The sequence below is a fragment of the Balaenoptera physalus genome, assembly GCF_965194825.1.
Source record: "Balaenoptera physalus genome assembly, chromosome: 1".
Taxonomy (NCBI): domain Eukaryota; kingdom Metazoa; phylum Chordata; class Mammalia; order Artiodactyla; family Balaenopteridae; genus Balaenoptera; species Balaenoptera physalus.
Window position 1 is genome coordinate 122,581,277 of NC_138882.1, and position 13,979 is coordinate 122,595,255.

A 13,979-nucleotide genomic window follows, 5' to 3' on the forward strand; every position below is an offset into this window, starting at 1 on the left:
GGTACTGAAAAATTAAATTAAAATGAGTACTACTAAAGGATGATATTAGAAGAAACAGCTGCATCTATGTCTCCTTACTCTTCCTTCATTACTACCACCTCTCCATTATCCTTTTCAACTGTGTTCAATCATTTCCACTGCCCTCTTCCCCATCACACACACAGGTATGTATGTGCGTATATCTACATGTGTGTGAGCACGTGCACTTTCATTTTAATCCCATTTCCTATCGTGCACTTGTAGGTGCATGTTCCCACCTTCACTAAATACAAACATTATTCTCTGGATTATCATGGCCTTAACTTCAAACTGACCATAAATCTCTGAAGAAATGCTTTAAAGGGTTAACAGATCCATTTCTGAACTTGCATTCTTTCTTTTGTTCTCTACAAGTGCCACCATCACCTTATAACTTGCAATGTGCATCATTACATTACCTCAGGTGATCTTCACAATGCACTCATTCATTTAACTATGCTGTAGTATTTGTGCATGTCTGTCTCACCCAGACTGTGAGCTTCTGGAGGGAAGGTACTATGCTATTTTTGTGCTTCTATTCCCAGGATTTATTAGATCACTTCCAATAATCTACTTCATCCATTCCACAATTACCTATTGAGTACCTACTATGTACCAGGCACTGTTCTAGGTGCTGAATATACAACAGTGAGCAAAAACAAAGTCTGATTTCTTGGTACTTAACATCCTAGTTGGATATAACATACTTGGTGAATATGGTATTAACTCTGTTCTAAAGATGGAGAAACTAAGATTTCAGAGACATTATATACCTTACCCAATCATTACACTATAAAGTAGCAGAGCTGGGACAAGAAATCTCGTCTTACAATTCCCAGCCTCATGAATTTTGCTCTTTATTACATTGTCTTCAAACATATAGAACTTCTTAATTTACATTCTGACTTTAAAAAGTTCAACATACTTGACATACATTCTCATGTTCTCAAAGCAGAAGTTAAATCATTAGGATGCAAAGCTAGAAATCTATGGCAGTGCTAGATTCATAACCATAGTCTTCTGACTGCCACTCTCCTGCTATTCTGTGAATAAATATTTCTCAAAGTGTGGTCCTAGGGACCACTTTCATCTAAATCAACTGGGAAGTAGAGGATGATAATGCAGATTCCTGGGGCTTACTTCAGATGTTAATGGTATTGGGCCTGAAAATCTGAGCTTCTACCTCCAAGTAATTCATCTGTACATGAAAGCTTGAGAAGCACTATTTGCAACACTATTTACTATTTATGCAGAAGTTTTATTTTTTCTGCTAGTGACAGATCAAAAAACAATTTTAGTGTAAGTAATAAACTAAGTCACCATCATACCAGAGGAAAAGTAGTATTGTGTCAAGCAAACAAAGACTATTTGAAGGTTGAAGGTTTGGGGTCAACTCATATTAGCAACTAAAAAAACCTTATTTTTGCAAAGCCTATATTATTACAGATTATTAGATGTTTTATGTTCTAAAAAAAAAAAAAGACGTGAACTACCACCCTCTCTAGTTTTTGCTTTTGACACAATGGCTTATTAGAAGTTAGGCACTGTGCCAAACAGTTTATATGCACTGGCTCATAAAATCCAGAACATAACACCGAGGTAAATACGATTATTATCCCCACTTTATAGGTGATGCAATTAAGACCTACAGAGATTAAGTAATTTGCCCAGGATTGCAGAGATAATAAGTGGTAGAGCTATAATTGCAAACCAGGCACTCCAACTCCAGGATATACACTCTAGCTTCAGGTTGTTGTTAGGAACCTTATAAAAGACTGAAATTTTCATCTTAAAAATATTTGCTGCACATTTCCTCATTTATCCTACTTGGAATAAAAACTAGAGAATATTAGGTATTCAAAGACACACTGTCCACTTGAAAAATACCACGATTATTTTTTTTTTTTTTAAATTTTTATTTATTTATTTTTATTTATTTATTTATGGCTGTGTCGGGTCTTCGTTTCTGTGCGAGGGCTTTCTCTAGTTGCGGCAAGCGGGGGCCACTCTTCATCGCGGTGCGCGGGCCTCTCACTATCGTGGCCTCTCTTGTTGCGGAGCACAGGCTCCAGACGTGCATGCTCAGTAGTTGTGGCTCACGGGCCCAGTCGCTCCGCGGCATGTGGGATCTTCCCAGACCAGGGCTCGAACCCGTGTCCCCTGCACCGGCAGGCAGACTCTCAACCACTGCGCCACCAGGGAAGCCCCACCACGATTATTTATACAATGGTTATATTCTAATTTTGTTTAGATTCCAAAGAAATAACATTTGAAGTATACTTATCTTCATTTAGAATAGAGTTTGCATGAACTGTTCAATATAATGTATCAGTTATTCTCCACTTCATGATGTTCAGAATGGTAGACAGTGATGTACTACATATAAACTATCTTCTGAATTCAGGTAATATGCAATGCAATGGATAAAGAATATATACACCTGAATAAAGTAGTTTTTTATGTGAAATGCAGATACAGTGATGGTCTTGAATTAGTTAATAAGCACATTGATTTGGTTAATCCCCAGAACAGTGATTCTCAAATGGGGAATGGTGGTAGAGGGTTGTGATGGTAGATATCAGAATCATTTGGGAATCTTTTCAAATTCTAGACATGTCCTCCTCACCTCCACATCACACCCTCTTCTTCCCCAGAGATTATGATAGGTAGCCCACACTCCCATAGTAAGCCATGTTAATGATGGGAATCTGTCATACCCTTAAAGTCTACTGGAGGGGAAATAATGAGAATCATTGTGAAAGTATTTTTTCCATGATTGTTCTGAAATGTAATCAGAAATGGAGATTCTTTGTTGACTGAACTTCCCAAAGAGCCACGTTGATTCATCAACTGAAATTAGCAAAAACTAGAAAATAAATGAAATTATGTTTTAAATGCAAGACCTTTATTTATAGTATGTTAACCTGGAAACACCAAAGACTTCTATAATGGGATGATTCAAAACTGTATCAAATTTTGATACTGTATTGTTTCTAGCACTGTTATCAATTATAACTGCTGTAGATGTCAAAAGGAAAATCAGAATTCTAGAATACTGCAGCTAGAGGGAGCTTAATTTAGTCTAAACCTTCATTTTAAAGATGAGGAACCTTTTTTTTTTTTTTTTTTTTTTTAAAGAAAGATAAGGAACCCTAGCTCCAGTGAGACTACCAACTCAGTTAATTTCATTGTTGGGAAAATAACTTAATTCTTTTGACTCCTACATGTTTCTGCAGTCCATGATAGCACAAAATATATGATAGGGCAAATAATGTGAAAACAGCTGTAAAGAGCTAGATGTGGAAAAGAGACAGTCTAACCCCATTCAACCAGTAGATGTGAGTGATAAGGTTATTGGAAACTGGCATTATTTAACATGAAAGAGGTGTTTGTACAATATGTACTCCCTAGAGTATTTACTGGGTCTTCTTTCCCCTAATATTTCCTGTTTAGGAATGTTTTTCAACCCTTAGAGACCAAGTTACTTCTGAGTTTCCTAATGATATATTCTTGAGAATAAATCTGTTTCTACAGTGAGGTACAGACACACACAACAAGCTTTTAACACATCATGTGTATCAAAATCATCTGTAATAATTTAAAAAATACAGATGTTTGGAATACACAGAAGACCAACAGAATCAGTATCTCTGAGAATGGGCATCTATTTCATGAAAGCTTCATGAAGGCAGAGACCACAGCTGATTTTCTGTATCCAGCACTGGTCTGTCATATACCATAAGCTTAATAAATATTTAATGAATGCATGAACTTAAATTCAACAAACACTGATTCAATACCGTCTATGTGCTAGGCACTGATGTGCTTGGGATATAGTAGTAAACCAAAGGGAGACAAAGATTCCTGCCTCCACAGTGTTTATATTCTAGTGAGAAAGAAACTTAGCAACAAGAGTGACCCTTTAAAAATGTTGTTATCCTGACAAAACCTTGCTTTGTAAGGTCTTTAATTTTTTACTCTGAAGAAAATGGGGAATCATTGCAAAGTTCTGAAAGGAGTAACAGGATCTGACTTAATGTTAGAGAGCAGTATCAGTGAAGGTGGTAAGAAGTAGTTGAATTCTGCATATATTTTAAAGATAGAGCCAAAATGGTTTTCCTGTGCATCAAATATGGAGTGAGGACTCCAGGGTGTTTTGTCTTGAGTAACTGAAAGTAGCTGAAAGGATAATGTTGCCATCAACTGAGATGGGAAAGATGGTGGGAGGAACAGATTAGCTACGGAAAACAAAAATCTGTCAGTTTTAGGTTGAATTTGAGATATTTATTAGACCGCTGAGTGGAAATTTCAGGTAGGAAGTTGGATACAAAAGTCTACAACTCAATAAGTCACGTATGGACGGAAAAAATGAATTTGGGAGCTGTCAGGTAGCATTAAAAGTCATAACGAGAATGAGACCACCAATGGAAGAAATGCAGAAAAAGAAGAGGATCAAGCCAAAGAGATTTAGAAGGAAAGATGAGTAATTCAGGAATAAAACTAAGATTATGAAGAGTCACTGAAGCCAAGTGAAGGAGTAATGAATGAACCACTGAACTAGATTCTGTTTCTTTTTTTGCCACAAACCAGCTTTTATCTTTGGGCAATTCTGAGCCTTGATTTACCTACACATAGGATAAGGGAGTTAAATCAAGTAAAATGGAACATTCTTGTCATCTTAAAAATTCTACTAAGCTATTTCTTTAGTAGAAAGAATATCTGGGTTCCAATCCCAACTCCAGTTACATACATTCTCTATGCTTTAGGGCAAACTCTTTTACCTTTCTGAGTCTCACTTACCTCATCTATAAAATGATAAGAGTATATTTCATCTGGCAGGTATGAAAAGAAATTAGTTAACTTTTATGAAACGGCCTTTCTTTTTTTTTTGGCTATGCCATGCAGCTTTTGAGATCTTAATCTTAGTTCCCCAACCAGGGATTGAACCCAGGCCCACGCAGTGAAAGCACCAAGTCCTAACCACTGGACTGCCAGGGAACTCCCTGTGAAACTGCCTTGCATCTTGCAGGCACTAATTCAATACATGTTTCATTTTTTAAATCTTTTCATTAGGGTAATGTTTTAATGAACTGAAGTTGAATTTCTGAATCAAAGAAGGAACCTGGAAGTCAGCAATATCTATCATTATGTTTCCAGACTACCCAAGGGTACTTGTGCTAGAAAAGTCATTGGAGAGTGTAAGAAGTTCCTCTTTTCTTCTTGTCTCATGCTCCACCTGTTAAATTTGTACAACAAACACTCTCTTCTTTTCCTAAGGTTCTTAAATTTGATAGAGGCAGGGAGAAAATGGACAGCCATAACCGTTTTATAAGGACAGAATTGTGAATATAGCTGATACCTTAAACAACTTTGTCAAATTATATTACATAATATGTTAAAACAACTGTGAAATTCACTCTGAATTGAGCAAACAGAATATTGTTCTGCTTTCAGCACTGATTATAAAGTCTTGTACATTTTAGTTTTAGGAGTAACTATTACTTTCTAAAAATTTAAGAAGTTACATCCAAAAAGCAAATCAGTGCATGTTGTTAATAGTACGCATACTGGGTGATTTAAATTCACTGACTCTTTTAACTTTAGAAATAAAATAAGACCAAAATCAAGTTTGTCTATACTCAGCTTAATCACAGAAATTACAAAGTTGATCTTTGATTGAAGAATAGAAAAATTTTACTGCTATTCTTCTGCAATTTATAGAGGAAAAGATTGTTCAACCAGTAACATTATCTTTTATGCATCAAGGTAAAATTTACTGGGCTTAAATGACTCAAAAGAGTTTGCATACAGTAAATAATCTGTTAACTTCTGTCCACATGCATACTGGAATAAATTTTGAGAAATCCTCTCTCTAAATTAGTACAGTTCAAGAAATCTACCATCCCAGTAAAAAAATTATCTAGAAAAACTGAGCATATACATTAGTTAATTTTTCAAAACACATAACAACTTTTCATACATTAGGCTTTCTAATAGATATGGTGCAAAGTTCCACACTGCCTCATAGGACCCAGGGAAAGTTTAATCAACCTGGATCCTATATATAAAAAGAAACATCTAGGACATTAACAAAATACTTATAAATAAATATTAGTACCATGATTGTGGGCTCTCTGATCTGTTCTTACCTATGCAGAAACAGTGCATAGACATAATGAATTCAGATGGTTGCAAAAGGTTATTACCCACCCCGTCCTCATTCTATCCCCTGCAAAACAAGTTGCAATCATTTGCCCATAGGACCCCTAAGGTAAGGACTGTCTCAAAGCAGGTATTAAGAAGAATTTTAAATGTCCACAGCAAAGTGTTAAAACACGGCCCTGGATTTTATGTAAATGGTATAACTGTTTTTGTACTTCATGAAAATAACTCCTGCGTACTGTTAAGTCTCTTTAACTGTAGTCATGCCAAATAGAAAATGGCATTTTAATTTCTCCAAAAGCATTAACAATGGTACCTTAGAAAAAGTGTAGTGGTATATCTGTATATGTGTATATTACTTAGGAATACACAAAAAAGAGAAAATATAGCAGGCCTGAGACTGCTACCCTTCAGGAAGGCCTGCCTGCAAGTTTGGCACTTGGCAGGTATCTGGGAATTGGAATGGTGATTCAAAGTTCCAGACATTGAAAAGAAACTTCCTTAAATGACATGAGTGGCTCACTGTACCTAGACTGTTGGTAGAAACAATATGGTTTATGCTGAACATCTGTTTTTGCTCTGGGAGTCTGGGATTTTGCTATGTGTTAGGTAGAGGGTGTATATGTGATCCCAATAAAACCCTTGGGCACTGAGTCTTTACTGTGCTTCTCTGATAGATAACATTTCATCCATGTTGCCAGATTTGTTGCTGGAGGAATGAAGTGTCCTTTTTGACTCCTTTGGGAGAGGACTCTTGAAAGCTTGTGCTGGTTTCCTCTGACATTACCCCATGTGACTTTTGCCTTTGCTGATTTTAGTTTATAAACTTTCTTGTAAGGTACTTGTTACAATGAAAGGTATTCAATCCTTGAGTATTACTATACGCTGAATTTTGTGAGTCTTCCTAGTGAATCATCTAACCTGGGAATGATCTTGGGGACCTTGGACATAGAAGGGAAAAGCCATCTGGCTGCTAATCAACTACACTTCATGTGAATGTGGATTGCTCTTCAGGAAAAAATTAACTGACACTTGGATCATTCTGTGTATACATATGTTTACAACTTTATATTTTTTATAGTGTCTCCTTGTACGTTTTTGGTGCTCATTAAAAATGGAATAATATTTACTTCATACATAATGGAACTAAGAATTTTTTTTAGTTACATAAGTCAAAAACTCTAACTTTAAGGTTTCCACACAGCTGTTACTTGCCTGCCACCTTATTTGCAAATGTCATTTTTGAACACAACGTTAACTTTTGTATTAACAAGAGTAATGCAGCCAGATAGAGTTGCCGTGGAAACCATAACTGATTCTTGTATAGCGTATATGGCACTGAAGTATTAAATTTAAAGACTATATACAGAAACTTAGCATATGTATTGCTAGGATGAGGCACAGTTAATGTGGGAATTATAAGACTTTTCTGTTAACTATGCATTTCTAAACCTGAACCTTAATATTGCATGAATAATTTGACATTTAAATACCACCTCCAACTCCCTCTTGCGAGAGCACTGGAATCACAACTAACTACTGAACAATCATTGACAGAAAGACACTGGAACTCACCAAGAAAGATACCCCACATCCAAGACAAAGGAGAAGCTGCAATGAGATGGTAGGAGGGGCACAATCACAATAAAATCAAATCCCAAAACTGCTGGGTGGGCGACTCTCAACTGGAGAACAATTATACCACAGAAGTCCACGCACTGGAGTGAAGGTTCTGAGCCCCAGGTCAGCCTTCTCAACCTGGGGGTCTGGCAATGGGAGGAGGAATCCTCAGAGAATCAGACTTGAAGGCCAATGGGGTTTGATTGCAGGACTTCGACAGGACTGGGAGAAACAGAGACTCCATTCTTGGAGGGCAGACACAAAGTAGTGTGTGCACCAGGACCCAGGGGGAAGGAGGAGTGACCCCACAGGAGACAGAACCAGACCTACCTGCTAGTGTTGGAGGGTCTCCTGTGGGGGGCGGGGTGGAGTGGCTGTGGCTCACTGCAGGGACAAGGACACTGGCAGCAGAAGTTCTGGGAAGTACTAATTGGAGTCAGCCCTCCTGGAGTCCGCCATTAGCCCCACCAAAGAGCCTGTAGGCACCACTGCTGGGTCGCCTCAGGCCAAACAGCCAACAGGGAGGGAACCCAGCCCCACCCATCAGCAGAGAAGCGGATTAAAGTTTTACTGAGCTCTGCACACCAGAGGTATGCCCAGCTCTACCCACTACCAGTCCCTGCCATCAGGAAGCTTGCACAAGCCTCTTAGATAGCCTCATCCACCAGAGGGCAGACAGCAGAAGCAAGAAGAACTATAATCCTGTAGCCTGCAGAACGAAAACCACAATCACAGAAAGACAGATAAAATGAAAAGGCACAGGACTATGTCCCAGATGAAGGAACAAGATAAAACCTGAGAAAAACAACTAAATGAAGTGGAGATAGGAACTTTTCAGAAAATTCAGAATAATGATAGTGAAGATGATTGAGGCCCTTGGAAAAAGAATGGAGGCAAGGATCAAGAAGATGCAAGAAATGTTTAACAAAGACCTAGAAGAATTAAAGAACAAACAAACAGAGATGAACAATACAATAAATAAAATGAAAAATACACTAGAAGGAATCAACAGCAGAATAACTGAGGCAGAAGAATGGATAAGTGACCTGGAAGACACAATGGTGGAAATCACTGCCGCAGAACAGAATAAAGAAAAAAGAATGAAAAGAAATGAAGACAGCCTAAGAGACTCTGGGACAACATTAAATGCACCAACATTCACATTATAGGGGTCCCGGAAGGAAAAGAGAGAGAGAAAGGACCCAAGAAAATATTTGAAGAGATTATAGTAGAAAGCTTACCTAACGAGATTATAGTAGAAAACTTCCCTAACATGGGAAAGGAAATAGCCACCCAAGTCCAGGAAGCACAGAGAGTCCCAGGCAGGATAAACCCAAGGAGAAACAAGCCGAGACATATAGTAATCAAACTGAAAAAAATTAAAGACAAAGAAAAATGTTAAAATAAACAAGGGAAAAATGACAAATAGCATGCAAGGTAACTCCATACATTTAACAGCTGAGTTATCAGGAGAAATTCTGCAAGCCAGAAGGGAGTGGTATGATATATTTAAAGTGATGAAAGGGAACAACCTAAAACCAAGAATACTCTACCCAGCAAGAATCTCATTCAGATTCAACAGAGAAATCAAAAGCTTTACAGACAAGCAATAGCTAAGAGAATTCAGCACCACCAAACCAGCTCTACAACAAATGCTACAGGATCTTCTCTAAGTGGGAAACACAAGAGAAGAAAAGGACCTACAAAAACAAACCCAAAACAATTAAGAAAATGGTAATAGGAACATACATATCGATAATTACCTTAAATGTTAATGGATTACACACTCCAACCAAGACAGACTGGCTGAATGGATACAAAAACAAGACCTGTATATATGCTGTCTACAAGAGACCCACTTGAAACCTAGGGACACATACAGACTGAAAGTGAGGGGATGGAAAAAGATATTCCATGCAAATGGAAATCAAAAGAAAGCTGGAGTAGCAATTCTCATATAAGACAAAATAGACTTTAAAATAAAGACTATTACAAGAGACAAAGAAGGACACAACATAATAATCATGGGATCAATCCAAGAAGAAGATATAACAATTGTAAATATTTATGCACCCAACATAGGAGCACCTCAATACATAAGGCAAATGCTAACAGCCATAAAAGGGGAAATCAACAGTAACACAATCATAGTACGGGACTTTAACAGCCCACTTTCACCAATGGACAGATCATCCAAAATGAAAACAAATAAGGAAACACAAGCTTTAAATGACACAATAGACCAGATAGATTTAATTGATATTTATAGGACATTCCCCCCCAAAACAGAAGATTACACTTTCTTCTCAAGTGTACATGGAACATTCTCCAGAATAGATCCCATCTTGGGTCACAAATCAAGCATTGGTAAATTTACGAAAACTGAAATCATATCAAGCATCTTTTCCAACCACAATGCTATGAGATTAGAAATAAATTATAGGAAAAACAAAAATGTAAAAAACACAAACACACGGAGGCTAAAAAATACGTTACTAAATAACCAAGAGATCACTGAAGAAATCAAAGAGGAAATCAAAAAATACCTAGAGACAAATGACAACGAAAACACAATGACCCAAAACCTATGGGATGCAGCAAAAGCAGTTCGAAGAGGGAAGGCTATAGCAATACAATCCTACCTCAAGAAATCAGAAAAATCTCAAATAAACAATCTAACCTTACACCTAAAGGAACTAGAGAAAGGAGAACAAACAAAACCCAAAGTTAGTAGAAGGAAAGAAATCATAAAAATCAGATCAGAAATAAATCAAATAGAAATGAAGAAAACAATAGCAAAGATCAATGAAACTAAAAGCTGGTTCATTGAGAAGATAAACAAAATTGATAAACCTTTAGCCAGACTCATCAAGAAAAAGAGGGAGAGGACTCAAATCAATAAAATTAGAAATGAAAAAGGAGAAGTTACAACGGACAGTGCAGAAATACAAAGCATCCTAAGAGACTACTACAAGCAACGATATGCCAATAAAATGGACAACCTGGAAGAAATGGACAAATTCTTAGAAAAATAAAACCTTGACAGACTGAACCAGGAAGAAAGAGAAATTATGAACAGACCAATCACAAGTAATGAAATTGAAACTGTGATTAAAAATCTTCCAATAGAAGATGGCGGAAGAGTAAGAGAAGATGGCGGAAGAGTAAGACGTGGAGATCACCTTCCTTCCCATAGATACATTAGAAATACATCTACACGTGGAACTGCTCCTACAGAACACCCACTGAACGCTGGCAGAAGACCTCAGACCTCCCAAAAGGCAAGAAACTCCCCACGAACTTGGGTAGGGCAAAAGAAAAAAAGAAAAAACAGAGATAAAAGAATAGGGACAGGACCTGCACCAGTGGGAGGGAGCCATGAAGGAGGAAAGGTTTCCACACGCTAGGAAGCCCCTTCGCGGGTGGAGACTGCGGGTGGCAGAGGGGGGAAGCTTCGGAGCCACGGAGGAGAGCGCAGCCACAGGGGTGCGGAGGGCAAAGCGGAGAGACTCCCGCACAGAGGATCGGTGCCGAGAAGCACTCACCAGCCCGAGAGGCTTGTCTGCTCACCGCCAGGGCGGGCGGGGGCTGGGAGCTGAGGCTCGGGCTTCGGTCGGATCCCAGGGAGAGGACTGGGGTTGGCGGCATGAACACAGCCTGAAGGGGTTAGTGCACCACTGCTAGCCGGGAGGGAGTCCGGGAAAAAGTCTGCAGCTGCCGAAGAGGCAAGAGACTTTTTCTTGCCTCTTTGTTTCCGGGTGGGCGAGGGGAGGAGATTAACAGCACCGCTTAAAGGAGCTCCAGAGACAGGCGCGAGCCACAGCTATCAGCGCGGACCCCAGAGACGGGCATGAGACGCTAAGGCTGCTGCTGCCGCCACCAAACAGCCTGTGAGCTCCCCTCCCGGGAGCCGGTGCAGCCCGCCATGGCCAGGCTCCCGTGATCCGGGGACAACTTCCCCGGGAGAACGCACGGCGCGCCTCGGGCTGGTGCAACGTCATGCCGGCCTCTGCCGTCGCAGGCTCGCCCCGCATCCGTATCCTTCCCTCCCCCCCGCCCAAGTGAGCCAGAGCCCCCAAAGTAGCTGCTCCTTTAACCCCGTTCTGTCTGGGCAGGGAACAGACGCCCTCAGGCGACCTACACGCAGAGGTGGGTCCAAATCCAAAGCTGAACCCCGGGAGCTGTGCGAACAAAGAAGAGAAAGGGAAATCTCTCCCAGCAGCCTCAGAATTAGCGGATTAAAACTCCACAAACAACCTGATGTGCCTGCATCTGTTGAATACCTGAATAGACAACGAATCGTCCCAAATTCAGGAGGTGGACTTTGGGAGCAGGATATATTAATTTTTCCCCTTTTCCTTTTTTTGTGAGTGTATATGTGTATGCTTCTGGGTGAGATTTTGTCTGTATAGCTTTGCTTTATAATAGCTTTATTTTATTTTATTTTATCCTCTTTTTTTCTTTCCTTCTATTTTTTCTACCTTTTTCTATGAGCCATGTGGATGAAAGGCTCTTGGTGCTCCAGCCAGGCATCAGGGCTGTGCCTCTGAGGTGGGAGAGCCAATTTCAGGACACTGGTCCACAAGAGACCTACCAGCTCCACGTAATACCAAACGGCAAAAATCTCTCTGAGATCTCCATCTCAACATCAAGACCCAGCTTCACTCAATGACCAGCAAACTACAGTGCTGGACACCCTATGCCAAACAACTAGCAAGACAGGAACACAGCCCCATCCATTAGCAGAGAGGCTGCCTAAAATCATAATAAGGCCACAGACACCCCAACACACACCACCAGACGTGGACGTGCCCACCAGAAAGACAAGATCCAGCCTCATCCACCAGAACACAGGCACTAGTCCCCTCCACCAGGAAGCCTACACAACCCACTGAACCAACCTTAGCCAATGGGGACAGATACCCAAAACAATGGGAACTACGAACCTGCAGCCTGTGAAAAGGAGACCCCAAACACAGTAAGATAAGCAAAATGAGAAGACAGAAAAAAACACAGCAGATGAAGGAGCAGGGTCAAAACACACCAGACCTAACAAATGAAGAGGAAATAGGTAGTCTACCTGAAAAAGAATTCAGAATAATGATAGTAAGGATGATCCAAAATCTTGGAAATAGAATAGACAAAATACAAGAAACATTTAACAAGGACGTAGAAGAACTAAAGAGGAACCAAGCAACGATGAAAAACACAATAAATGAAATTAAAAATACTCTAGACGGAATCAATAGCAGAATAACTGAGGCAGAAGAAAGGATAAGTGACCTGGAAGATAAAATGGTGGAAATAACTACTGCAGAGCAGGATAAAGAAAAAAGAATGAAAAGAACTCAGGACAGTCTCAGAGACCTCTGGGACAACATTAAATGCACCAACATTCGAATTATAGGGGTCCCAGAAGAAGAAGAGAAAAAGAAAGGGACTGAGAAAATATTTGAAGAGATTATACTTGAAAACTTCCCTAATATGGGAAAGGAAATAGTTAATCAAGTCCTGGAAGCACAGAGAGTCCCATACAGGATAAATCCAAGGAGAAACATGCCAAGACACATATTAATCAAACTATCAAAACTTAAATATAAAGAAAACATATTAAAAGCAGCAAGGGAAAAACAACAAATAACACACAAGGGAATCCCCATAAGGTTAACAGCTGATCTTTCAGCAGAAACTCTGCAAGCCAGAAGGGAGTGGCAGGATATACTTAAAGTGATGAAGGAGAAAAACCTACAACCAAGATTACTCTACCCAGCAAGGATCTCATTCAGATTTGATGGAGAAATTAAAACCTTTACAGACAAGCAAAAGCTGAGAGAGTTCAGCACCACCAAACCAGCTTTAAAACAAATGCTAAAGGAACTTCTCTAGGCAAGAAACACAAGAGAAGGAAAACACCTACAATAACAAACCCAAAACATTTAAGAAAATGGGAATAGGAACATACATATCGATAATTACCTTAAATGTAAATGGATTAAATGCTCCCACCAAAAGACACAGACTGGCTGAATGGATACAAAAACAAGACCCATATATATGCTGTCTACAAGAGACCCACTTCAGACCTAGAGACACATACAGACTGAAAGTGATGGGATGGAAAAAGATATTCCATGCAAATGAAATCAAAAGAAAGCTGGAGTAGCAATTCTCATATCAGA

At 39.3% G+C, this 13,979-nt stretch overlaps 1 protein-coding gene across 8 annotated transcripts in view; it reads right to left on the reverse strand.

The window, feature by feature from the left end:
- PRKACB (protein kinase cAMP-activated catalytic subunit beta) overlaps nucleotides 1-13,979 on the reverse strand; it is a 148,656-nt gene that overhangs the window by 10,171 nt on the left and 124,506 nt on the right. The window lies entirely within an intron of this gene.